The sequence below is a fragment of the Podarcis pityusensis genome, assembly GCF_964106645.2.
Source record: "Podarcis pityusensis genome assembly, chromosome: 10".
NCBI lineage: Eukaryota > Metazoa > Chordata > Lepidosauria > Squamata > Lacertidae > Podarcis > Podarcis pityusensis.
This window is the reverse complement of record NC_138035.1, coordinates 1,848,362-1,873,632: the sequence shown is the minus strand read 5'-3', so window position 1 is coordinate 1,873,632 and position 25,271 is coordinate 1,848,362. Positions and strand designations below refer to the sequence as shown.

At 49.7% G+C, this 25,271-nt stretch overlaps 1 protein-coding gene across 1 annotated transcript in view; it reads right to left on the bottom strand.

The window, feature by feature from the left end:
- Positions 1-25,271, bottom strand: part of LOC308486250 (uncharacterized protein) — a 214,247-nt gene that overhangs the window by 135,850 nt on the left and 53,126 nt on the right. The gene's annotated exons all lie outside the window — the stretch shown is intronic.

The following is a 25,271-nucleotide window of genomic DNA, read 5'->3' as shown; positions in this document are numbered from 1 at the left end:
GACCTTCACTGCCTTCACTGGTTCTGATTTGAAAGAGAGGTAGAGCTGGGTATCATCCGCATATGGATGAACACCCAGCCCAAACCCCCTGATGATCTCTCCCAGCGGCTGCATGTAGATGTTGAAAAGCATGGGGGAGAGTACAGAACCCTGAGGCACCCCACAAGTGAGAGCCCAGGGGTCTGAACACTCATCCCCCAACACCATTTTCTGGACAAGGCCCAGGAGAAAGGAGCGGAACCACTGTATGACAGTGCCCCCAGCTCCCAGCCCCGCAAGACGGTCCAGAAGGATGTTATGCTCAATGGTATCAAACGCCGCTGAGAGATCCAGCAGAACTAGGAAACCTTTGTCCCTAGCCCACCAGAGATCATCAACCAGTGCGACCAAGGCAGTTTCAGTCCCATGATGAGGCCTGAATCCCAACTGGAAGGGATCCAAATGGTCCGCTTCTTCCAGGCGTGCCTGGAGTTGTTCAGCAACTACTCGCTCAATCACCTTGCCCAAGAATGGAAGATTTGAGACTCAGCGATAGTTGGGCATCGTGGCTGCATCTAAAAATGGTTTTTTAAGAAGCGGTTTAATAACTGCCTCTTTCAGCGGGTCTGGAAAGGCTCCCTCATGGAGGGAAGCATTCACCACTCCACGAAGCCCATTGCCCAGCCCTTCCTGGCTAGCTTTTATCAGCCAGGATGGGCAAGGATCAAGGAGACAAGTGGTTGGTTTCACTCGTCCAAGCGGTCTGTCCACATCCTCGAGGGTAACAGGTTGGAATTGATCCCACACAACTTGACTAGACAGACTCTAGCACTCTCCCACCCCGGCCCTGATGCCATGGTGGAGTCTACCTGAGCGACTTGAGTGACCTGAGTGAATCTGAGCGACTTTATCTGTAAAAAACTTTGCAAAATCATTGCAGGAGATCATGTGGGCCGCACTGAGCCCTGATGGAGCAGGTGGTTCTGCTAAATTGCGAACCACCTGAAAAAGTCTCCTGCTGCTGTTTTCTGCAGATGCAATAGAGGCGGTGAAGAAAGTAGTTTTCGCCGTCACTACCGCCACTTGGTAGGCTCAACATTCAGCTCTAACCCGTGTCTGGTCAGCTTCAGAATGGGTCATCCGCCACCGGTGCTCTAGCCGTCTCAACGATTGTTCCATTGCCCTCAGATCCGTGGAAAACCACGGGGCTGTTCGGGCTCCATGCAATCAGAGAGGGTGCTTCGGAGCCAGTCAATAGCCCTGGTTAACTCCACATTCCAGCGGGCCACCAGGGAATCAGCTGAAAGGCCATCAACATAGGATAAAGCATCCCCTACCACTCTCTGGAAACCATTTGGATCCATTATATGGTGGGAGCAGACCATCCAAATCGGTCCTACCTCCCTGCAGAGGGGAAGGGTCGCGGAGAAGTCCAGTTGCACCAGGAAGTGATCTGACCATGGCACTTCTTTTGTTTTGCTTTTACTTAGTGTCAGATCATGAACATCCATAGAGGTAAACACCAGGTCCAAGGCATGTCCGCGGCTATGGGTTGGGCCAGACTTATTCAGGGACAGCCCCATGGAGGCCATGCTTTCCACGAAGTCCCGAGCGGCCCCTTGTAAGGTCGTGTCAGCATGGATGTTAAAATCCCCTAGGACAACCAAACTAGGTGTCTCCAGGAGAACATCCACCATGACCTGAAGCAGCTCGGGCAGGGAATCCTTGGTGAAGCGGGGGGGGGGGGTCAGTACACCAAAAGGAATCCTGTACTGCCCCTATTGCCCAACTTCCAGAACATGCACTCAGAAAACTGGGTCTTCTCAATAGGATGCCTGCTGCAAACTAATGACTTCCTAAAAATCACTGCAAACCCCCCTCCCCACCCACATGACCTGGGTTGCTGTGTGTAAGAGAAACCTGGCAGACAAGCAGCGGCAAGGACAGGCCCATCTACTTCATCCAACCAAGTCTCTGTTACACATGCCAGGTCAAGTCCTCCAACCACGATCAAGTCATGGATCACAATGGTTTTATGGATCATTGACCTGGCATTGCACAGCAGCACCTTCAGGTTGTGTGGGTATCCCTTTGCTGATTCCAGTATACCGTCTGGTCAAGACCAGACCTGGAGGCAGGGATAGTCCTCAAACAATGACTAAGCCCGCTTCCTCGGTAATGACGTGGTCTGGTCTTAGCGTAGCTCCTCCTCCTACCCGTGATCACTGAGATTGGTTGTCCCAGTACATCGCCCCCCCCCCCCGTGGAACCTGCCCCAGCCATTTTGTTTGTTGGGATCCACTCCCAGGCAGCCCTGACCCCTCCCCTCAAAATCAAATTAAAACCTATACAACAAACAAACTAACAAAACAATAAAACAAACCAAAAAAAGAGAATGTTACAAACACGCCATAATTAAATTAAATTAAACAAATTCCCGCACCCAACTAAACACCCACCCCACCCCCTCTTACGCACAGCAAATGAAAAAGCAATGTCATCAAATGATAGTAATGCAGCAGCAACCTTTCATAATCCTCAATCATCGTTAATAAAGCAGCATGATCTTGGAATACAGCCTTTTCAAATCAATTGTTTCCTCACAGGAAAGGCAGCTGCTCTCTGTCCATGAACAGGCCCTCTCTTTCTCTGGTCCATCGTTCCTTTGGACATTCCCCATCCTCTGCATCATAAAGACACTGACGTCCAGCTCCGAGGGCCTTCTGGCGGTTCCCTCATTGCGAGAAATGAGGTTACAGGGAACCAGGCCTTCTCGGTAGTGGCGCCCACCCTGTGGAACACCCTCCCTTCAGATGTGAAGGAAATAAGCAGCTATCTTATCTTTAAAAGACATCTGAAGGCTGTTCAGGGAGGTTTTTAATATTTAACGCTGTACTGTTTTAAACATTTGATTGGGAGCTGCCCAGAGTGGCTGGGGAAACTCAGCCAGATGGGTGGGGTATAAATAATAAATTATTATGATTATATTATTATAATCCTCCACCCAGCCCTGTTTCCACCTCTAGATCTTCATGAGTCACCTTCACAGTCCCAATGGCCTCAAGAGGTCCAAGTGGACCATTTTGGGAGACCCAGGTCTAAGTCTTTTCCAGGGACTGTGGCCTGGGTCAGTCAGAGAACTAGTGACAAGGCTTGGTGCTTGGGGTCAGCTGAATGGGTGCTCAGGGAAGCTCCTGTTCTTGGAGACGGACTCCGTCTACATGCCTCACATTGCATGGAGAGAGCAGGAGAAGCAGAAGAAAAGCAGCTGGCAAATGGGAAACACCCCACCCCAATTGTTCCTTATAATAATGATGTGCTGCCGAATCTCGTGCCCCTCTTCTGACACAGGACTACCCTAATCTGGCACTGACAAAGCTGGATATTCAAGGCAAAGGGATAACTGTACTTAATGAAAAGTTCAACTTTGTAACACTGTCCTAAAGGATCTTCACTCGCTCTCAGTGCATTTCCGAGCACAATTCAAACTGCTTGTGCTGATCTTTAAAGTGTCATGGTTGCATCTTTCAGGCAAGAAAAGTATTGATCTAACATATAGAGATCATTCCTAGTCTATTGGTTCAAGGAGGTCCTAGTAGTTTTGCTCTGTGTAATTCAAAGCTGGTGTTTTCTCTAGCTGGAGCATTTTAGCTGCTAAGGGAGTTTCCTTTCTGCTGAGAGCAGGTGGTGGAATAAGTTGTAATGAGGTTATGCTGAACCTTCTTGTCTTTGGGAACCAGAAGAAACTGGTTTAAACTGGAGTGAGCCAGGCTTGTTATCCGGTCCCAAGGTTACTCTGACATGGAATTGTCTATAAATCGCAGTATTGAAAGGCGCCTGGTCCCACTTCCTATTCTGCTATTCTCTACTCTTCTTGTGTCTTTCTTACTTGAGTGCTGTTTTGCTATGCTGTGTTAGGGTTTTACTGTAAATTCAGTTATTGGGTTGTTATGATTCTTTGCCTTCAATACTAAATTTATCTGCTGAATGGATTTTTTTGCTCCCTCTGAGAGTTTTTTTCTACTCTGCTAACTATATGTCGGACTTGGAGATCATTATGGAAGAACAAGATCTGCAACCTAAAGCCTTCAACCGCCTTGGCCCTGTAGACCTGAAGGATCATTCCCCCCCCCTCCACATTCTTCACTCTGATCCCTGAGGTCCTCCTCTGAGGGTCTTCTGCTGGCCCCTCTCTGTGATAAGTGAGGTTACAGGGAACCAGGCAGAGGGCCTTCTCGGTGGTGGTGCCCGCCCTGTGGAACGCCCTCCCTTCAGAGGTCAAGGAAATGAACAACTATCTGACATTTAGAAGACAGCTGAAGGCAGCCTTGTGTCAGGAGGTTTTTAATGTTTAATGTTTTCCTGTCTTTTATATGTACTGGAAGCTGCACAGAATGGCTGCGGAAACCCAACTAGATGGGCGGGGTATAAATAGTAAAATTATTATTATTATCTTGTGGGGTTTTTTGTAGTTATTTTGGAATTTGTACTGCAATATCAGCTCATGAAATGTTATGGGTGGAGAAAATCACAGGGTTGCTGTGTAAAATATAATCCCACCCACGACTTCTCATTTACATACAGTCTGTAAATTTGGGAAGGTCACACACCTCACCTGTGCTAATACTGGCAGTCTTTGGCCTGCACAGGCACACCCAGTGTGTAGATCCTCCAGCCACAGGCACTGTCTATCAAGAAAATGGGTCCTTTGACTAGGAAGATTCATGCAGTTATTGTCATCGGATGATGATGGGTTGTATCTCAGCTTGTCAGTCACTCTGACACTGCCTACAAAGAATAAGAGGAACAGAAATGCTTTTGAGGTGCGACTTCTATATCAATCCTGAGAGCCATTCCATGGACCCTGTTTCTGATGACAGGTGTACATTATCCTCATCCTCAGTGGAAAAGACATTAAAGATGGAAGCCTGAGAGAGAGGAAAAGGTTTCTGGCTGCTTCCTGGGTGGGATTGCAAAAACCAAGAGCCGCTTCTGAGAAGGCCTCCCCCCTCCCCTCTTCCCCTCGGGATTTCCTCTCCTCTCCAGGGGAACAATGGTTGGACTGGGCAGAAGTGCTGCATCCGGACAGGGCAGGGACTTATGGGGTGGGAAGAGGATGGAGATTGCAGGAAAGAAGGGTGAGGGGACAGGACCCCCCACTTTCCAGGGATCCCTCTCTGCTCGCCTTGAAGGAGAGTGGATTCCTGGGCGGGAGAGAGAAGCCAAGGTGGCCCCTCCGGAGATTCATTGTGGGCGTCAGGATGGAGATGTCTCCCCAAAGACTGGTCTTCCTCTCCCCCCCCCATTGCTGCGCTTCCCTGACCCGGGGATGCCCCCTCCCTTCTCCCCCCACTTCCATGACCCCCTCGCTTTCTCCCGGAGTCTCCCCTGCATCCACACGCCCCCTTGGCTCACCCTTCGGCATGCGCGACCCATCTCTCCATCCGGAGGGGCCCCCCAAGACGAGTCGGGGAGGGACAGGGGGTCTCTATCCAGGCGCCTCCCGCACCCCTTAACCCTTTCCTGACCCGCTTCTCTCCGCCCCCCAGGGATGCCTGCGCGGGGGAAACGGGGCCAGGGAGTCCTCGTGGGTGGGCGCCCCATGTCCGCCCCTTCGCAGCACGGGATCCAGGCCCCACGGAAGGCGCTTGGGGGAGCTGGCGGAGTCTCCGAGTCCTTTTCTCCAGCCTCCCCCCCCCGTGACCCCTTTACCTCTTTGTCCTCGCTCCCGATTTACCTGCCGCCCCTCCTCCCTTTCCGAAATCGCGCGGCCCTAGAGCTACGGGGTAGAGCAGGAATCCGGAGTGGAAGCTCCACTTCCGAGAGAAGCAGGCAGTTTGGGGGGGCCCTCACACTCCCCATTCCTGGAACAGAAGCAGGATTGGAGGAGGAGGAGGAACAATGTATTGGGGGAGGGATTTGGGATGGTGGGGGCGGGGTGAGAGGAGGATGTGCCGGGAGGGGAGGGAAAGGATTGAGGGGGGGGAGAAGGTTTCCCCCCTCCCCTCTTCCTTCTGGATCAGGAGAGCGGGGGAGGGGCTGATCCCGGAGATCCAGCTGCAAAGAGGGGTCCCCCCCACAAGTGCAAGATCCTCCCCTCCCCCACTCCACGAGCTTAGATCCCTCCGTGTTTTAGGTCTTGGTGCTGTTCAAACCAGGAATGGAGGGGGGCAGCTAAGCGACTCCCCCAAATCCCAGCTCTGACTTAGGCCAGGACAAGGACCGTGGACACAGGCACCGTCCCTGCACAACAGCCAAGCGGATTCCAAAATCTGAGGGCTCCCTTGGACAAAAAACAAGGAGACCAGCCAGGAAGAGCAGAGCAAAAGAGCAACCAGTCGGCTTGGTCTTGATGGAAGACTGTCGCCACAGGACTCCCACCTGCCCCCAGGTGGAACAAGATGGAAGCCCCCAACAAAAGAAGACCCCAACTTTTATTAGCTGCTAATCCCCCATGCTACACCCCCAACACTACATCATGACTACATCATTGACACATCACACAGAGGAGGGGTTCGGGGAGAAGGAGAAGAGTTTGGATTTGATATCCCGCTTTATCACTCCCCTTCAGGAGTCTCAAAGCGGCTAACATTCTCCTTTCCCTTCCTCCCCCCCCCCCACAAACACTCTGTGAGGTGAGTGAGGCTGAGAGACCTCAGAGAAGTGTGACTTCTCTGAAGGAGGAGGAGGAGTTGTGGTGGTAACCTGAGGGTCTTCTCACCTGTCCGGTTCCTCCTTTCCCCTCCCCACGATTACATTCCTGAGGACAAAGGGGAGTTCACTGTTTCCTGCCCCCAGAGGGGAGGGCTGGTCACTGTCCTGTGTTTCAGTCCCTACTGAATCCACTTCCATATGCAGGTCCTTTGTGAGTGGAATGATCTTCTGTCCAGGACCATCAAAGTTGGAATGCCAACTGGGTAGGGCTCGCTGGGACGTGTTGGCTGCCTTGTGTCAAGTCTCCCCCCTTTGATAGTCCTTCCCTCATGGTGTAAAATAAAAGTTGAACGGTGCAGATCCGATGTACCGCTGATTTTGTATGAATTTATAACAGAAGCATTGCGTATGTCGTGTGTGAGTGTCATGTTTGTACAAACTGAATGATTGAGGGGAGGGTTTCCTGCCACACATGAATCCCAATCCCAAAGAAGGGCAGTGCCAAAGAATGCACCAATTACCACACAATTGCGCTCATTTCACAGGCTAGCAAGGTTATGCTTAAGATGCTACAAGGCAGGCTTAAGCAGTATGTGGACCGAGAACACCCAGAAGTGCAAGCTGGATTTCGAAGGGACAGAGGTACCAGAGACCAAATTGCAAACATACGCTGGATTATGGAGACTACAGAACATCCTTTGACTGTGTTGACCACAGCAAACTATGGTGAGTTCTTAAAGAAATGGGAGTGCCTGATCACCTCATCTGTCTCCTGAGAAATCTCTATGTGGAACAAGAAGGAGGACGGTATACAGTGGTGCCCCGCAAGACGAATGCCTCGCAAGACGGAAAACCCGCTAGACGAAAGGGTTTTCCGTTTTGGAGGTGCTTCGCAAAATGAATTTCCTATGGGCTTGCTTCGCAAGACGAAAATGTCTTGCGAGTTCCTGCAGGGTTTCCCCCCCTTTTCCCCCCTTTTCCCCAAGCCTCTAAGCCGCTTATCAGCTGATCCGCTAAGCCACTAAACAGCTGATCGCTAAGCCACTTATCAGCTGATCCACTAAGCCGCTTAACAGCTGATCCGCTAAGCCGCTAATCAGCTGATCCGCTAAGCCGCTAATGGGCTTGCTTCGCAAGACGAAAAAACCGCAAGACGAAGAGACTCGCGGAACGGATTCTTTTCGTTCCGCCACTGCATTGTCTCCCTGCTTATTTAACATAAATGCAGAATTCATAATGCGAAAGGCTGGGCTGGATGAATCCTGTAATAAAAAATTTAAGGTCTTTTATCCAAACCAATCCTGCCTCCGCATGATAGAATTGCAAATCTGGCAATGCAAAACCTCCTCTCTCCTTTTTATCTGTTAATAACGGGTGTTTAATTATCGCTTTCTTTCCACTCCATATCAATCTAGATATTTCCCTTTTCCACTCCTGAAAACAATTCATTCCTCCTAAAATGGGCATTGTTTGGAATAAGAAAATCATTCTGGGGAGGATTCATTACATGAATCCATGGGCTGGTCGCAGCAGGAGGGGGAGTCTCCCTGGATGCTTCAGCATCCGGCCTCCTCTGGGTCTCCTGGCCCCCTCCTCTCCTCCCTCTGAGCCTGAACTGCTCTCTGCCCCAGCCTCTTCCTGCTCACCAAACCCTGTTTCCTCCTCAGCTTGCAACATCTCCCCTTCCGGTCTGCTCCCCTTTCTCCCTCTTTCTGCTCATCCCACCAGAAGTCCCCAGGATCTGAGCCTTCTTCCCTTGTGGGTCCCCCAGACTGGTGCCTCCCCTCCCCCACCAGCAAGTCCATGACAACAACAGCAGCCACAGCACTGTGGTCCTCTGGTAGGAAAACTCCTGAGAAGCATGATTGAAGCAAAACTTCTGGGACCATCTTCCTCAAACCCCAGAATGAGCAGGAGCTCTGGGGTTGCCCCATGGGGTTCATGAGTGAAGATGCCCCCCAGGAGATTTCCCTGGTACCTGCAGCCCCTCCTTCCCCCTCTTGAAATTAGGCTTGGGGGGGGGGAAATCTCCCATTCAATTTCAGTATTTCAAGTTTTCTTCAGAACACGCAGGGCAGGAGGCAGTTCTGGTGAAGAAGCAGTGCTGGGAGATCATGTGGTGGGGGGGGTGACAAAGTTTGGTGCAAAAATCAAAGGTACTTTCATCTAAAATTATACTCACTATTCTGAGATGTTGCCTTCCAGAGCTTCACATATACCTCATGCTTGTAGGAATGATTTCCTGCTGAGTTCATTGCTCAGAGTGGACTCTGAGAGGAAGACGTCCCACACTTCATACATCTAAATGGGTTCTCCCATGTGAGAGTCCCTAGATGTTCCTTAAATACTCCATTATAAATAAAGCACTTTTTGCAATCTTTTTAATTAAACTGCTTCTCCTCTTTGAGTTTGTGATTGTTTGAAGGGTTTCAACTCTTACAAGTTCTTCCTGTCTGTGAGTCTGTTGATTTTGAACTTCCACTAAGAGTGAACCTCTATCTACTTTCCTGATATTTATATGGTTTATATTTTATGTGAGTTTGTTGACATAAATCAAGGGTTCCACTCTGACTGAAGCTCCTTCTACACTCCATACCTTTAAATGGTTTATCCCGTGTGAGTCTGTTGATGTTGTCTAAGGTGTCCATTAACCCTAAAGCTCTTTCCACACTCCATACATTTATATGGTTTCTCCCCTGTGTGAGTCCGTTGATGATTTCTAAGGTCTCCACTCTGACTGAAGCTCTTTCCACACTCCATGCATTTAAATGGTTTCATCCCTGTGTGAGACCGTTGATGTTTTTTAAGGTTTCCATTATCACTAAATCTCTTTCCACAATCGATACATTTATATGGTTTCTCCCCTGTGTGAATCCGTTCATGATTTCTAAGGTTTCCATTACCACTAAAGCTTTTTCCACACTCCATGCATTTAAATGGTTTCTCCCCTGTATGAGTCCGTTGATGTGATCTAAGGCTTCCATTCTGACTGAAAACCTTTCCACACTCCCTGCACGTAAAACGTTTTCTCTCTGTGTGAGTCCGCTGGTGTGTTCTAAGTTTTGCATTGAAAGAGAAGCTCTTTCCGCACTCCATACCTTTAAATGGGTTCTGTCCTTTTTGTGTTCGTTGATGTGAACTATGTGTGCTCATTCAGTGAAGCATATTCTATATTTCACACATTTTAATGGCTATACCTAATGAAACGAAAGGTGCCCTGTCCCCTGCAATTCTGTCTTCTCCATCACCTTTTTCAGAGTGGGCAGAAAGGAAATCCTGTTTGGGTTTCAAGAAAGAGAACACAGGGGGAAAAAGGACACATCAACTGCCATTAGCACCTTCTCTTATTTCAACATCTCCTACATTCTCCCATGTCCTCCCCATGTTCCCAATTTTTAGGAAATGAAAATGCTATGATGTCAAATGATAGTAATGCATCAGCAACCTTTCATAATCCTCAATCATCTTTAATAACACAGCATGATCTTGTAATACCGTTGTCCTTTGAGAATGCCTTTGAAATCAAGTGGTTGCCCCTGTTTCCACCTCTAGATCTTCATGAATCACCTGCACAGTCCCACTGACCTCAGGAGGTCCATATGGACCATTTTGGGAGACCCAGGTCTACATCTCTTCCATGGACTGTGGTCTGGGTCAATCAGAGAACTAGTGACAAGGCTTGGTGCTTGGCGCCAGCTGAATGGGTGCTCATGGAAGCTCCTGTTCTTGGAGATGGACCTCTGTCTACATGCCTCACATTGGATGGAGAGAGCAGGAGAAGCAGAAGGAAAGCAGAGGGCACATGGGAATCCCAGGCAGAAACACCCACCCCAATGGTTCTTTATAATGATGATGTGCTGCCTGATCCTGTGCTTGTCTTCTGACAGAGGACTATCCTAATCTGGCGCTGAAAAGCAGGATATTCAAGGCAAGGAGATAACTGTACTTCATGGTAGGTAGCCATATTGGTCTGACACAGTTGAAGTAAAAAATTAACAAAAATAGTCCAGTAGCACCTTAGGGACCAACTAAGTTTGTTCTAGGTATAAGCTTTCGTGTGCATGCACACTTCTTCATATAGTGATGGGTAGTGGGAGATGGTAGTATGAGTACCCTTCTGAGAAAAACCCCACCCCACCCTCCCACGATATACAAGGGTCTGGTGACATCTGTGTCACTGTATCTGAAGAAGTGTGCATACACACGAAAGCTTATACTCAGGACAATCTTAGTTGGTCTCTAAGGTGCTACTGGACTATTTTTTAATTTTTTATTCCAACTGTGTCAGACCAACACGGATACCTACATGAATCTAGATGTCATGGGCTGTTGGGGAGGAGTAGTTCATTTGGTGGTGGTCATGTCCTGCACCTTCTGGGGTCATTTTTCCACCTTTCGTGCCCACCCTGCACTCAGCTCTCACCTGTGGCTTCCAGAAGCTGTCAGCATGCAACAGGGGTTCAAGCAACGGCTTCAACCGGCCGACTAAACCAGGTGAGGAAAGCTGATGGGTCTCAAATCCTTGGGGGGCTGGGGAATTCTGCTGCACCTGAAGTCAAGTCCTGGTGGATGGAGAGGAGGAGAACAACCGTGAATCCCACAGTCCAGAAGGCAGATTCTGCCCGTGCGGAAGAGGAAAGTGAAGGGCAGAGGGGGCACGTCCACCTGGAGGCTTGCTATCTAGTCCCAGGGTTACTCTCAATAGCCTCGGCTCTGTGGACCTGAAGGAGCATCTTCACCCCCATCGCTCAGTCAGGACAGGAGGTCCGCCTCCGAGGGTCTTCTGCTCGTTCCCTTGCTGTTACAAGTGAAGTTCCCGGGAACCAGGCAGAGGGCCTCCTGCCCCATGGAATGCCCTCCCTTCCGAGGGCAAGGAAGTAGGCAATCATCTGACATTTAGAAGACAGCTGTATCAGGAGGTTTGTAATGTTTGATGTTTTACTGTCTTGTATATATACTGTACTGTCGGGAAGGTAAACAGCCTTTCCGTGCGCTGCTCTGGTTCGCCAGAAGCAGCTTAGTCATGCTGGCCACATGACCCGGAAGCTGTACGCCGGCTCCCTCGGCCAATAAAGCGAGATGAGCTCCGTAACCCCAGAGTCGGCCACGACTGGACCTAATGGTCAGGGGTCCCTATACCTTTAACTATATGTACTGTAAGCTGCCCAGAGCAGCTGGGGGAAGATACTGATACTAGAACTTCTACAGTGGAACCTCGGGTTACAGACGCTTCAGGTTACAGAGTCTGCTAACCCAGAAATAGTACCTTCTGTTAAGAACTTTGCTTCAGGATGAGAACAGAAATTGCGTTGGCGGCAGTGGGAGGCCCCATTAGCTAAAGTGGTACCACAGGTTAAGAACAGTTTCAGGTTAAGAACGGACCTCCAGAACGAATTCAGTTCTTAACCCAAGGTACCACTGTACTATTATTATTATCTTGTGATTTTTTGTAGTTATTTTGGAATTTTTACTGCAATATTAGCTTACGAAATGTTATGGGTGGAGAAAATCACAGGGTTGCCGTAAACTATAATCCCACCCACAAACTCTCATTCACACACAGTCTGTCAATTTGGAGGGGGGGGGTCACACACCTCACCTGTGCTAATACTGGCAGTCTTTGGCCTGCACAGGCACACCTGGTGTATAGAGCCTCCAGCCACAGGCACTGTCTATCATGAAAATGGGTCCTTTGACTGGGAAGATTCATGCAGTCACTGTCATAGGATGATGATGGATTGTATCTCAGCTTGTCAGTCACTCTGACATTGCCTACAAAGAATAGGGGGAACAGAAATGCTTTTGAGGTGCGACTTCTGTATCAATCCTGAGCGCCATTCCATGGACTCTGCACCCCTGTTTCTGATGACAGGTGTACATTATCCTCACCCTCAGCGGAAAAGGCAATAAAGACGGAAGCCTGAGAGAGAGGAAAAGGTTTCTGGCTGCTTCCTGGGTGGGATTGCGGAAACCAAGAGCCGCTTCCGAGAAGGCCTCCCCCCTCCCCCCTCGTCTCGGGATTTCCTCTCCTCTCCAGGGGAACAATGGTTGGACTGGGCAGAAGCGCTGCGTCCGGACAGGGCAGGGACTTATGGGGTGGGAAGAGGATGGAGGTTACAGGAATGAAGGGGAGGGGGGACTGGACCCCCCACTTTCCAGGGATCCCTCTCTGGTCGCCCTGAAGGGGGGGTCGATTCCTGGGCGGGAGGGATAAGCCAAGGCGGCCCCCCCGGAGATTCCCCAAGTAAGCCACGATGGAGACGTGTCCCCAAAGACTGTTCTTCCTATCTCCCCCCCCACCCAGTGCTCCGCTTCCTCCCCCCTCCCTCTCTCCCGTAGTTTCCCCTGCACTCCGGCGCGACTGGCCCCTCACCCTGCTCGCCCCATCTCTCCATCCTACGGCCCCCCAACGGGAGTGGGGGAGGAACAGGGGGGTCTCTATCCTGGCTTCTCTCCGCGCCCCAGGGATGCCTGCGCGGGGGAAACGGGGCCAGGGAGTCCTCGTGGGTGGGCGCCCCATCTCCGCCCCTTCGCAGCACGCGTGCCGGGATCCAGGCCCCACGGAAGGCGCTTGGGGGAGCTGGAGGGGTCTTTGGGTCCTTTTCTCCCCCCTCCCCCCCGGGACCCCTTTACCTCTTTCTCCTCGCTCCCGATTCTCCTTTCCTGCAACATCCTAGCGCCCCCCCTACAGCTGTGGGGCAGAGCAGCAATCCGGAGAGGAAGCTCCACTTGCGGGAGAAGCAGGCAGGTTGGGAGGGGGCTCACCCCCCTCTCATTTCCGGAGCAGAAGCCGGATTGGAGGAGGAGGAGGAAGAGGAAGGGGGTGCAACGTATGGGGGGCGGGAATTGGGGTTGTGGGGGCGGGGTGAGAGGAGGATGTGCCCGGAGGGGAGGGAAAGTATTGAGGGGGGGAGAGGAAGGTTTTCCCCCTCCCCTCTTCCTTCTGGATTAGGAGAGCGGGGGAGGGGCTGATCCCGGAGATCCAGCTGCCAAGTGGGTCCCGTCCCTCCTACAAGGTTTGCATTGCAACATCCACCCCTCCCCCACCCCACGAGCTTAGATCCCTCCGTGTTTTAGGTCTTGGTGCTGTTCTAACCAGAAATGGAGGGGGCAGCTAAACGACCCCCCCCCCCCAATCCCAGCTCCCCACCCCAGCCTCTGACTAAGGCCAGGACAAGGACCGTGGACACAGGCACCGTCCCTGCACAACAGCCAAGAGGCTCAGAAAAGCAGCCGATACAATTGTAGCCAGAAGCGGATTCCAAAATCTGAGGGATCCCTTGGACCAGAAACAAGGAGACCAGCCAGGAAGAGGAGAGCAAAAGAGCAGCCAGTCGGCTTGGTCTTGATGGAAGACTGTCGCCACAGGACTCCCACCTGCCCCCAGGTGGAACAAGATGGAAGCCCCCAACAAAAGAAGACCCCAACTTTTATTAGCTCCGAATCCCCCATGCTACACCCCCAAGACTACATCATGACTACATCATTGACACATCACAAAGAGGAGGGGTTGAGGGAGGAGTTGTGGTGGTAACCTGAGTGTCTTGTCGATAGCCAGTGTGGTGCATAGGCGCCGACTCCATGGGGCCTGAGGGGGCCCGAGCCCCCTCAAAAATTTGTTTGGGGGGGCTCTGCCCCCCCAATAATCTCGGGCGCCCCTCCAGCAGAGCGCCACCGCCGCCCCTCCCCCAGCCCAAAATGCACAGGGTCGGGCTGCATGCCTCCTGCCCTCCCTCCCGAGCAAAAGCTCCACCCAATTTCCTTCGGAGCGGATTAATAGGCGCAGCACGCTCTCCCCTATTCGCTCACGAGGAGGCGGCGCCACTTTATCTGCATATTCATGAGCTTATTTATTATTCATGAGCTTTCCCGCCCCCCCCCCCAATATTTTTTATAAGTCCGCGCCCCTGGTGTGGTGTAGTGGTTAAGAGCGGTAGTCTCGTAATCTGGGGAACCGGGTTCGCGTCTCCACTCCTCCACAGGCAGCTGCTGGGTGACCTTGGGCTAGTCACACTTCTCTGAAGTCTCTCAGCCCCACTCACCTCACAGAGTGTTTGTTGTGGGGCAGGAAGGGAAAGGAGAATATTAGCTGAATAAATGCTTCAGTCTCTGGCTGCGCTCCTTTTGTTCCGCAGGGACCTGCAGACTCAGTCAGACGAGCTAGGTGGCAGAGCAGCCTCACACCTAGATTTTCCGTTACAATGTCTTATATAGATAATAAATGTGCATAAATGTACCAACCAAGCACATACATAGATATGTCAACCACATGTCTGGAGCAGCACAGGAAGACCGTCCTGAAACCATTTAGACTCCCAAACTGACCAAATGTTTTCTCTGCAAGGAGGGAGCGGGTGAGGGAACCTTTCCATTGTCTCAGGAATTGGGTAATCACCATCTCAATGGAATGGCCAGACTACCAGGAAAGGGAATCAGATAAGGCATTATCAGATAACCTGGCAGACAGGAAAAGCAAAAACATTCAAATTTCTGTTGTAGACCACCTTTTCTGTGATGTAGGTAAGATTTTTGTAGTAGGTGGTCTTGGGTTACGCCCCTTCTGTGATGAATGCAGGGGTGGTCTGGAGCTCCAGGTCAGGGAATTTAAAATGTCTATATAAGGGCTGGCACGCCTTGGTTCGGGGTCCTCCTCAGGGGAGCACCCTGTTGCAGCAGATCAATAAAGATCAGGCTTACTAGCTGCTTTGCTTCTCAATAGTCTCTGGATGTCTCTGTTATTTCCTCCTACCGATGCAGAACCCACAAGGGACTCTATAAAGGGCTCTTGTGTCCCCCATAAGGGAAGAAGGGCAGCTTTTGTTTACAACAGATGGCACCCCAGATGGGACCTTCGGTTGCCCGGATTCTGGGGGCAAGGAAGGACTGGTGATCCAGCGCGCAGCAGGCCATTTGCCAGGAGGAGCCACCAGTCCTCTGGAGACCCCAGGGTCTGGAATGAACTGGAGTTCCAGCGGGGCTAACCAGAGGAAGCAACGCTTGATCAGGCCGGCCACAAATTTATTTATTTTTTTAAAATAATCTTTATTGATTTAAATTACACACATATACAAAGAATTTGGAATCTCATACTGCATCTCCCCTTCCGGTCTGCTCCCCTTTTTCCCTCTTTCGGCTTATTGCCATCGCACCACAAGTCCCTGGGCTCTGAGCCTTCTTCCCTTGTGAGTCCCCCAGCTGGTGCCTCCCCCCACCAGCCAGTCCATAACAACAACAGCAGCCACAGCACTGTGGTCCTCTGATAGGAAAACTCCCGAGTAGCATGATTAAAGCAAAACTTCTGGGTCTATGGAAAAATACACTCTTTCCCAAACCCTGGAATAAGCAGGGCTCTGGGGTTGCCCCATGGAGTTCATGAGTGAAGATGACCCCCCCAGGAGATTTCCCTGGTAACTGCAGCCCCTCCTTTCCCCTCTTGAAATTAGGCTTGGGGGAAATCTCCCATTCAATTTCAGTATTTCAAGTTTTCTTCAGAACGCGCAGGGCAGGAGGCAGCGATGAAGTTCTGGTGAAGAAGCAGTGCTTGGAGATCATGCGGTGGGGGTGTGTGACAAAGTTTGGTGCAAAAATCAAAGGTACTTTCATCTAAAATCATACTCACCATTGTGAGATGCTGCCTTCATTATTTCATTATTATACAGTTTAACATATAAACACCAGAACATCAAATATACCTCATGCTTTTAGGAATGATTTCCTGCTGAATTCATTGCTCAGGGTGGACTCTGAGAGGAAGACGTCCCACACTCCATACATCTAAATGGGTTCTCCCATGTGAGAGTCCCTAGATGTTTCTTAATCACTCCAATATAAATAAAGCACTTTTTGCAGTCTTTTCATTTAAACTGCTTCTCCTGTCCATGAGTCTGTTGATTTTGAACTTCCACTAAGAGTGAACCTCTATCTAATTTCCTGATATTTATATGGGTTGTCTTTTGTGTGAGTTTGTTGACATAAATCAAGGCTTCCACTCTGGCTGAAGCTCCTTCTACAGTCCATACCTTTAAATGGTTTCTCCCCTGTGTGTCTGCTGTTGTTTGCTAAGATTTCCACTCAGAGTGAAGCATTTAGTATTTACTCCATACTTTTAAATGGTTTCTTCCGTGTGAGTCCGTTGATGAGTTCTAAGTTTTCCATTATCACTAAAGCTCTTTCCGCACTCCATACATTTAAATTGTTTCTTACCGATGTGAGCATGTTGATGTCTTCTAAGGTTTCCACTATAACTGAAGCTCTTTCCACACTCCATACATTTAAAAGGTTTCATCCCTGTGTGAGTCTGTTGATGGCTGCTAAGGCTTCCACTATCACTAAAGCGCTTTCCACACTCCATACATTTAAATGGTTTCTCCTCTGCGTGAATCCATTGATGTCTTCTAAGACTTCCACTGTGACTGAAGCGCTTTCCACACTCCATACATTTAAATGGTTTCTCCCCTGTGTGAGTCTGTTGATGTCTGCTAAGGCTTCCACTATCACTAAAGCTCTTTTCACACTCCATACATTGAAATGGTTTCTCCCCTGTGTGAGTACGTTGATGTCTTCTCAGGTGCCAACTCTGAATGTAGACGTTTCCACACTTTATACATTTAAATGGTTTCTCCTCTGTGTGAGTCCATTGATGTCTTCTAAGTTTTCCATTATCACTAAAGCTCTTTCCACACTCAATACATTTATAAAGTTTCTCCCCTGTGTGTTCCCGTTGATGTCTTCCAAGGTTTCCACTATTACTAAATTCCTTTCCACACTCCATACATTCATATGGTTTCCCCCCTGTGTGAGTCCGTTTGTGCAATTTAAGGTTTCCACTCTGACTGAAGTTCTTCCCATACTCTCTGTGTGAGTTTTCTCTCTGTGTGAGTCCACTGGTGTCTTCTAAGTTTTGCATTGAAACACAAGCTCTTTCCGCACTCAATACCTTTAAATGGGTTCTTTCCTTTTTCTGTTCGTTGATGTGAACTATGTGTGCTCATTCAGTGAAGCATATTCCACATTTCACACATTTTAATGGCTATTCCTAATGAAACGAAAGGTGCCCTGTCCCCTGCAATTCTGTCTTCTCCATCACCTTTTTCAGAGTGGGCAGAAAGGAAATCCTGTTTGGGTTTCAGGAAAGAAAACACAGGGGGGGGAAAGGGCACATCAACCGCCATTAGCACCTTCTCTTATTTCAACATCTCCTACATTCTCCCATGTCCTCCCCATGTTCCCAATTTTTAAGAAATGAAAATGGTATGATGTCAAATCCTAGTAATGCATCAGCAACCTTTCATAATCCTCAATCATCTTTAATAACACAGCATGATCTTGGAATACTGTTGTCCTGTGGGACTGCCTTTCAAATCAAGTGGTTGCCCCCGTTTACACCTCTAGATCTTCATGAATCACCCGCACAGTCCCACTGACCTCAGGAGGTCCATATGGACCATTTTGGGAGACCCAGGTCTATGTCTTTTCTGGGGACCGTGGTCTGGGTCAGTCAGAGAACTAGTGACAAGGCTTGGTGCTTGGCGCCAGCTGAATGGGTGCTCAGGGAAGCTCCTGTTCTTGGAGATGGACCTCTGTCTAAATGCCTCACATTGCATGGAGAGAGCAGGAGAAGCAGAAGGAAAGCAGATGGCAAATGGGAATCCCAGATGGAAACACCCACCCCAATGGTTCTTTATAATGATGATGTGCTGCCTGATCCTCTGCTTGTCTTCTGACAGAGGACTATCCTAATCTGGCACTGAAAGGCAGGATATTCAGGGCAGGGAGATAACTGTTCTTCATGGTAGGTAGCCATTTTGGTCTGACACAGTTGAAGTAAAAAATTAACAAAAATAGTCCAGTAGCACCTTAGGGTCCTGGGAGAAAAGCATTGAGAAACCTAGACGGCATCTTAAAAAGCAGAGACCTCACCTTGCCAACAAAGGTCCATATAGTTAAAGCTATTGTTTTCCCAGTGGTGTTTATGGAAGTGAGAACTGGACCATAAAGAAGGCTTATCGCAAAAGAATGGATGCTTTGAATTATGGTGCTGGAGGAGACTCTTGAGAGTCCCATGGACTGCAAGAAGATCAAACCTCTCCATTCTGAAGGAAATCAGCCCTGAGTGCTCACTGGAAGGACAGATCCTGAAGCTGAGGCTCCAAGACTCTGGCCACCTCATGTGAAGAGAAGACTCCCTGGAAAAGACCCTGATGTTGGGAAAGATGGAGAGCACAAGGAGAAGGAGACAACGGAAGACGAGATGGTTGGACAGTGTTCTCGAAGCTACCAGCATGAGTTTGACCAAACTGCGGGAGGCAGTAGAAGACAGGAGTGCCTGGCGTGCTCTGGTCCAGGGGGTCACGAAGAGTCGGACACAACTAAACGAATAAACAACAACAGCAGCACTTACGGATCAAGTGCTTGCACACTTCATGTGCTTGCACACTTCTTCATATAGTGAAGGGTAGTGGGAGATGGTAGTAGGAGTACCTTTCTGAGAAAAACCCCAGCCCACCCTCCCACGATATACAAGGGTCTGGTGACATCTGTTTCAGTGTATCTGAAGAAGTGTGCATGCACACGAAAGCTTATACCTAGAACAAAATTAGCTGGTCTCTAAGGTGCTACTGGACTATTTTTTAATTTTTTATTTCAAGTGCTTCAGACCAATACGGCTACCTACCTGAATCTAGATGTCATGGGGTGTTGGGGAGCAGTAGTTCCTTTGGTGGTGGTCATGTCCTGCACCTTCTGGGGTCATTTTTCCACCCTTGGTGCCCACCCTGCACTCAGGTCTCACCTGTGGCTTCCAGAAGCTGTCAGCATGCAACAGGGGTTCAAGCAACGGCTTCAACCGGCCGGCTAAACCAGGTGAGGAAAGCTGATGGGTCTCAAATCCTTGGGGGGCTGGGGGATTCTGCTGCACGTGAAGTCAAGCCCTGGTGGATGGAGAGGAGGAGAACAACCGTGAATCCCACAGTCCAGAAGGCAGATTCTGCCCGTGCAGAAGAGGAACGTGAAGGGCAGGTGGGGCACGTCCACCTGGAGGCTTTTTATCTAGTCCCAGGTTTACTCTGACATTGAATTATATATAAATTACAGTATTGAAATGCGCCTGCTCCCACTTCATATTCTGATATTACTCTACTCTGCTTGTCTGTTTCTTACTTGAGTGCTGTTTTGGAATGCTAAGTCAGAGTTACATTTTTGCTATTTTTGGATCCTGTTATGCTTATCCGTCTTCGGCTGCGCAAAGAGGGAGAACTGTGCAGCGCCCCTTCAGCGAGGCGCCTGTCCTGGCTTCTGCCTTAGCCTCTTCAACCTGCTGCCCTTGGCGCTGTTATCCCAGAAGCCAGAACAGCCACACAGTATCCCAGAAGCCAGATTCCTCTTGCTGTTCTGGCTTCTGGGATTCAAAAATCTTTTTTTCTTGGATTCCTCCCCCCAAAACTAGGTGTGTCTTATAGAGCAAAAAATACGGTAGGTACCGCTCCGGCGGGAAGGTAAACGGCGTTTCCGTGCGCTGCTCTGGTTTGCCAGAAGCGGCTTAGTCATGCTGGCCACATGACCCGGAAGCTGTACGCAAGCTCCCTCAGCCAATAAAGCGAGATGAGCTCCGTAACCCCAGAGTCGGCCACGACTGGACCTAATGGTCAGGGGTCCCTTTACCTTTAACTATATGTACTGGAAGCTGCCCAGAGTGGCTGGGGGAAAATACTAATACTATAACGTCTAGAGTGGTACCTCGGGTTACAGGAGCTTCAGGTTACAGACTCTGCTAACCCAGAAATAGTACCTTTAGTGAAGAACTTTGCTTCAGGATGAGGGCAGAAATTGTGCTCCAGCGGCGTGGTGGCCCCATTAGCTAAAGTGGTGCTTCAGGTTAAGAACAGTTTCAGATTAAGAACGGACCTGCAGAACAAATTCACTTCTTAACCCGAAGGACCACTGTACTATTATTATTATCTTGTGATTTTTTGTAGTTATTTTGGAATTTTTACTGCAATATTAGCTTACGAAATGTTATGGGCAGAGAAAATCACAGGGTTGCCGTAAATTATAATCCCACCCACAAACTTTCATTCACATACAGTCTGTAAATTTGGGAATGACACACACCTCACCTGTGCTAATACTGGCAGTTTTTGGCCTCCACAGGCACACCCGGTGTGTAGAGCCTCCAGCCCCAGGCACTGTCTATCATGAAAATGGGTCCTTTGACTGGGAAGATTCATGCAGTCACTGTCATCGGATGCTGAAGGATAGTATCTCAGCTTGTCAGTCACTCTGACATTGCCTATGAAGAATAAGAGGAACAGAAATGCTTTTGAGGTGCAACTTCTGTATCAATCCTGAGAGCCATTCCATGGACTCTGCACCCCTGTTTCACATCCCCTGTGTGAGTCTGCTGATGTAAACTTAAGTGTCCACTCTGACTGAAGCTCTTTCCACACTCCATACATTTATGTGGTTTCTCCCCTGTGTGAGTCCGTTGATGAGTGCTAAGTGCATTACTCCGACTGAAGCTCTTTCCACATTCCATACATTTATATGGTTTCTCCCCTGTGTGAGTCCGCTGGTGTATATTGAGGAGTCCACTCTGACTAAAGTTCTTCCCACACTCCCTGCATTGGAATCCATTCTTGCCCATGTGACTCCGCTGATGTGTTCTAAGTTTTCGACTATCAGTGAATCTTTTCCCACACTCCATACCTTTCAATGGTTTCTCCCCTGTTGGAGGTTGTTGATGTGAACTATGTGTGCTCATTCAATGAAGAATATTCTGCATGTCACACATTTTAATTTCTATTCCTAATGAAACTAAAGGTACCCCATTCCCTGGAGTTCTGACTGTCTTCTCCATCTCCTTCTTCAGAGTGGGAAGAAAGGGAATCCTGTTTGGGTTTCAAGGAAGAGACCTAAGGGAAAGAAAATAAATCAAGCTCCATTAGCACCTTCTCCTATATCAACATCTCCTATATTCCCCCACCTCCTCCCCATGATCCCAATTTTTTGGAAATGAAGTTGTAATGTTAACAAATGATAGTAATTCATGAGCAGCTTTCATAATCCTCAATCAATGTTAATAAAGCAGCATGATTTTTAAAAGAATGATGTGCTGTCTGATCTCATGCCCATCTTCTGACGCAAGACTATCCTAAAATGACACTGAAAAGCAGATATTCAAGGCAAATAGATAAACTGTACTTAGTGGAATATGTAGTACCTTGAATAAGTAGTATTAATTTACTTATTGCCTGAAGTTGTGTTTTTTCTAGAGACGAATTTATTCCGGTTCTGTCTCAAATATCATAATTATATTGTGTTTTGGGGTGTTAGGAGAGCATTAGTTCCTTTGGTGGGGGTCATGTCATGCACGTTATGGGGTAATTTATCCATCAATGGTCCCCACCCTACACTCAGTTCCCACCTGTGGCTTCCAGAAGCTGTCAGGATAGAATAAGGGTCACAAGCCCAGGAACGGCTTCAACCGGCCGGCTAAACCAGGTGAGAATAGATGGTCTCAAATCCTTGGTGGGTTGGGGAATTCTGCTGCAGGTGTAGGCAGGCCCTGGTGGATGGAGAGGATGAGAACAACAGTGAATCCCACAGTCCAGAAGGCAGATTCTGCCCATCCTGCAGAGGAAAGTGAAGGGCAGATGGGGCTCGTCAATCTGGGAAGGGAGGTCCTCGAGAAGGAAAACTAAACCTTCACTGCCTGGTGAGTTATCTTCAGGAAAAGAAAAGGCTATACAAATCCAGAGTGGAGTCTCTAAGATAGTTGCATGGTGTCCTGCACACCTCCTTCCAGCCACTCCAGCAGCCAAGCTGGTGCCAAACGTACTGATCTGCTTTCCTTGGGACCATATTAGCCAGGCTGAGAAAGGGGTCTTGTTGTCTAGGCAGCCCAGGACCCCCAAACACACTGCCCAGGCAGTGCTGCTAACACAGCAGTTTCAGGCGGAGAGATGAGCTCAGACGTGTGTATCAAAATCGCTCCAATGTGGATGTGCTATTTACATCATATGTCACTGTAAAAGTATTCAAAATATTTGTCTTTTGAAGAAAAGACCACCAAGTATTGGATGGCCCCTTCAAAGCTAATGAAAGACTTGTGCCTGGAGCTTTTGGGGGTGCAGGACCAGGAAAGCTTCTGCCAGCATGATCCTTCCAACTGGGATTCAGGCCTCATCATGTGACAGAAACTGCCCTCGTTGCTCTGGTTGATGATCTCCAATGCGCTAGAGTCTGAAGGGAAAGCTGTTTCCTGGTTCTGCTAGATCTCTCAGTGGCTTTGGAGACCTTTGGCCATGGTGTCCTACTGAACCCTCTAGGGGAGCTGGGGACCCTGCTATGCAGTGGTTCCCCTCCTTCCTCCTGGGCCATGTCCAGAAAGTGGTGTTGGGGGATGACTGTTCTGACCCCTGGGCTCTCACTTGTGGGGTTCCTCAGGGCTCCGTCCTCTCCCCCATGCTTTTTAATATCTATATGAAGCTGCTGGGAGAGATCATCAGGGTTTTGGGGCTGGGTGATCACCAGTATGTGGGTGATCCCCAGCTCTTCTTCTCGTTTAAATCGGAGCCAGTGAAGGTGGTGAATGCCCTGTGTTGGTGCCTGGAGGTGGTTTGAGGATGGGTGGCAGCTAACAGATTGAGCTTGAATCCTGACAAGACAGAAGTACTGTCCCTGGGGAACAGGAGGTGGGCAGGTGGGGGGGCTGGTCCTGATGGGGTAATTGTGCCCCTAAATAACCAGGTGTGCAGCCTAGGGGTCATTTTGGACTCACAGCTGACCATGGAGGCGCAGCTCAATTCTGTGTCCAGGGCAGCTGTCTAGCAGCTCCATCTGTAACGCAGGCTGAGTCCCTCCTTCCCCGCACACTGTCTTGCCAGAGTGGTGCATGCTCTGGTTATTTCCGGCTTGGACTACTGCTATGTGGTCTACATGGGACTACCTTTGAAGGTGACCCAAAACTGCAACTGAATGGGAGCAGCTGCCAAGACCACATATCACTGTTCCTAAAGGATCTTACTTGGCTCCCAGCAGATTTTCAAGCACATGTCAAACTGTTGGTGCTGACCTTTAAGTGGCATGGCTGCATTTTCCAGGCAAAGAAAAGCATTGATCTAATGAAGGCTTCCTGAAACTCGGCAGTTTCCTTTCTGCTGAGAGCTGGTGGTGGGATCAGTTGCGATGAGGTTATGAAGAACCTTTCTTGTTTCATGGAACCAGATGAAGCTGGTTTAAACTGGAGTGAGCCAGGCTTGTTATCCAGTCCCAAGGTTACTCTGATATTTAATGGAATATAAATTACAAGGCTTAAAGGCGCCTGGTCCCACTTCCTAGTCTGCTATTTCTCTACTCTGCTTGTGTGATTCTTAGTTGAGAGCTGTTTTGGTATGCTAAGTTAGGGTTTTACGTAAGTTAAGTTTTTGCTATTTTTTGAATCCTGTTATGCTTCTTTGCCTTCAGTAATAAATTTATTTGCTGAATGAGATTGTTATGGAGCAGCAAGATCTGCAACCTGAAGCCCTCAACAGCCTCGGCCCTGTAGACCTGAAGGAGCATCTCCACCCCCATCGCTCAGTCTGGACAGGGAGGTCCTCCTTCGAAGGTCTTCTGCTGATTCCACCCTGGGAGAAGCGAAGTTACAGGGAAGCAGGCAGAGGGCGAGGAAATGGGCAACATTCTGACATTTAGAAGACAGCTGAAGGCAACCCTCTATCGGGAGGTTTTTAATGTCTGATGTTTTACTGTCTTTTCTTTGTACTGGAACCAGGCAGTGGAAGAGAAACTTAAAGATGGAAGCCCGAGAGAGAGGAAAAGGTTTCTGGCTGCTTCCTGGGTGGGATTGCGGAAACAAAGAGCTGCTTCTGAGAAGGCCTCTCCCCTCCCCTCTTCCTCTTTCCTCTCCTCTCCAGGGGGACCAATGGTTGGACTTGGCAGAACCATTGCGTCTGGGCAGGGCAGGGGCTTATGGGGTGGGAAGAGGATGGAGGTTGCAGGAAGGAAGGGGGGACTGGACCCCCCACTTTCCAGGGATCTGTCTCTGGTCACCTTGAAGGGGTGGCCGATTCCTGGATGGTAAGGAGAAGTCAAGACGGCCCCTCCAGAGAAACCCAGCAGGTGCCACCATGGAGAAGTCTCCCCAAAGACTGATTTCCTATCTCTCCCCCCCCCCCATTGCTGCCCTTTCCTGCCCCAGGGATGCTCCCCCTCCCCACTTCCTCGACTCCCTCCCTCTGTCCCAGAGTCTCCCCTGAACCCAGAGGCCTCCCTTGGCGCGGCTCAGCCCTCATCCCCCATCTTTCCATCCTGGGGGGCCACCCCAAGACTAGCAGAGGAGGGACAGGGGGTCTCTATCTAGGCGTCCCTCACGCCCGTTAACCCTCCTTTATCCGTGCGAAACCCACAGGGCCCCAGGGATGCCTTCGCGGGGAAAACGGGGCAAGGGGGCCCTCGTGGGGACCCCCTGCGTAGGCGTCCCATGTCCGCCGCTGCCAAGGCGCCTAAGGGGCCATGGAAAGCCCCCTTCGCAGTACACGTGCAGGGATCCAGGCCCTGCCGACGGGGCCCACGAAAGGCGCCTTGGGGGAGCTGGCGGGGGTCTCTGGGTCCTTACCCCCTCCCTCTCCGCCCCCCGCGAC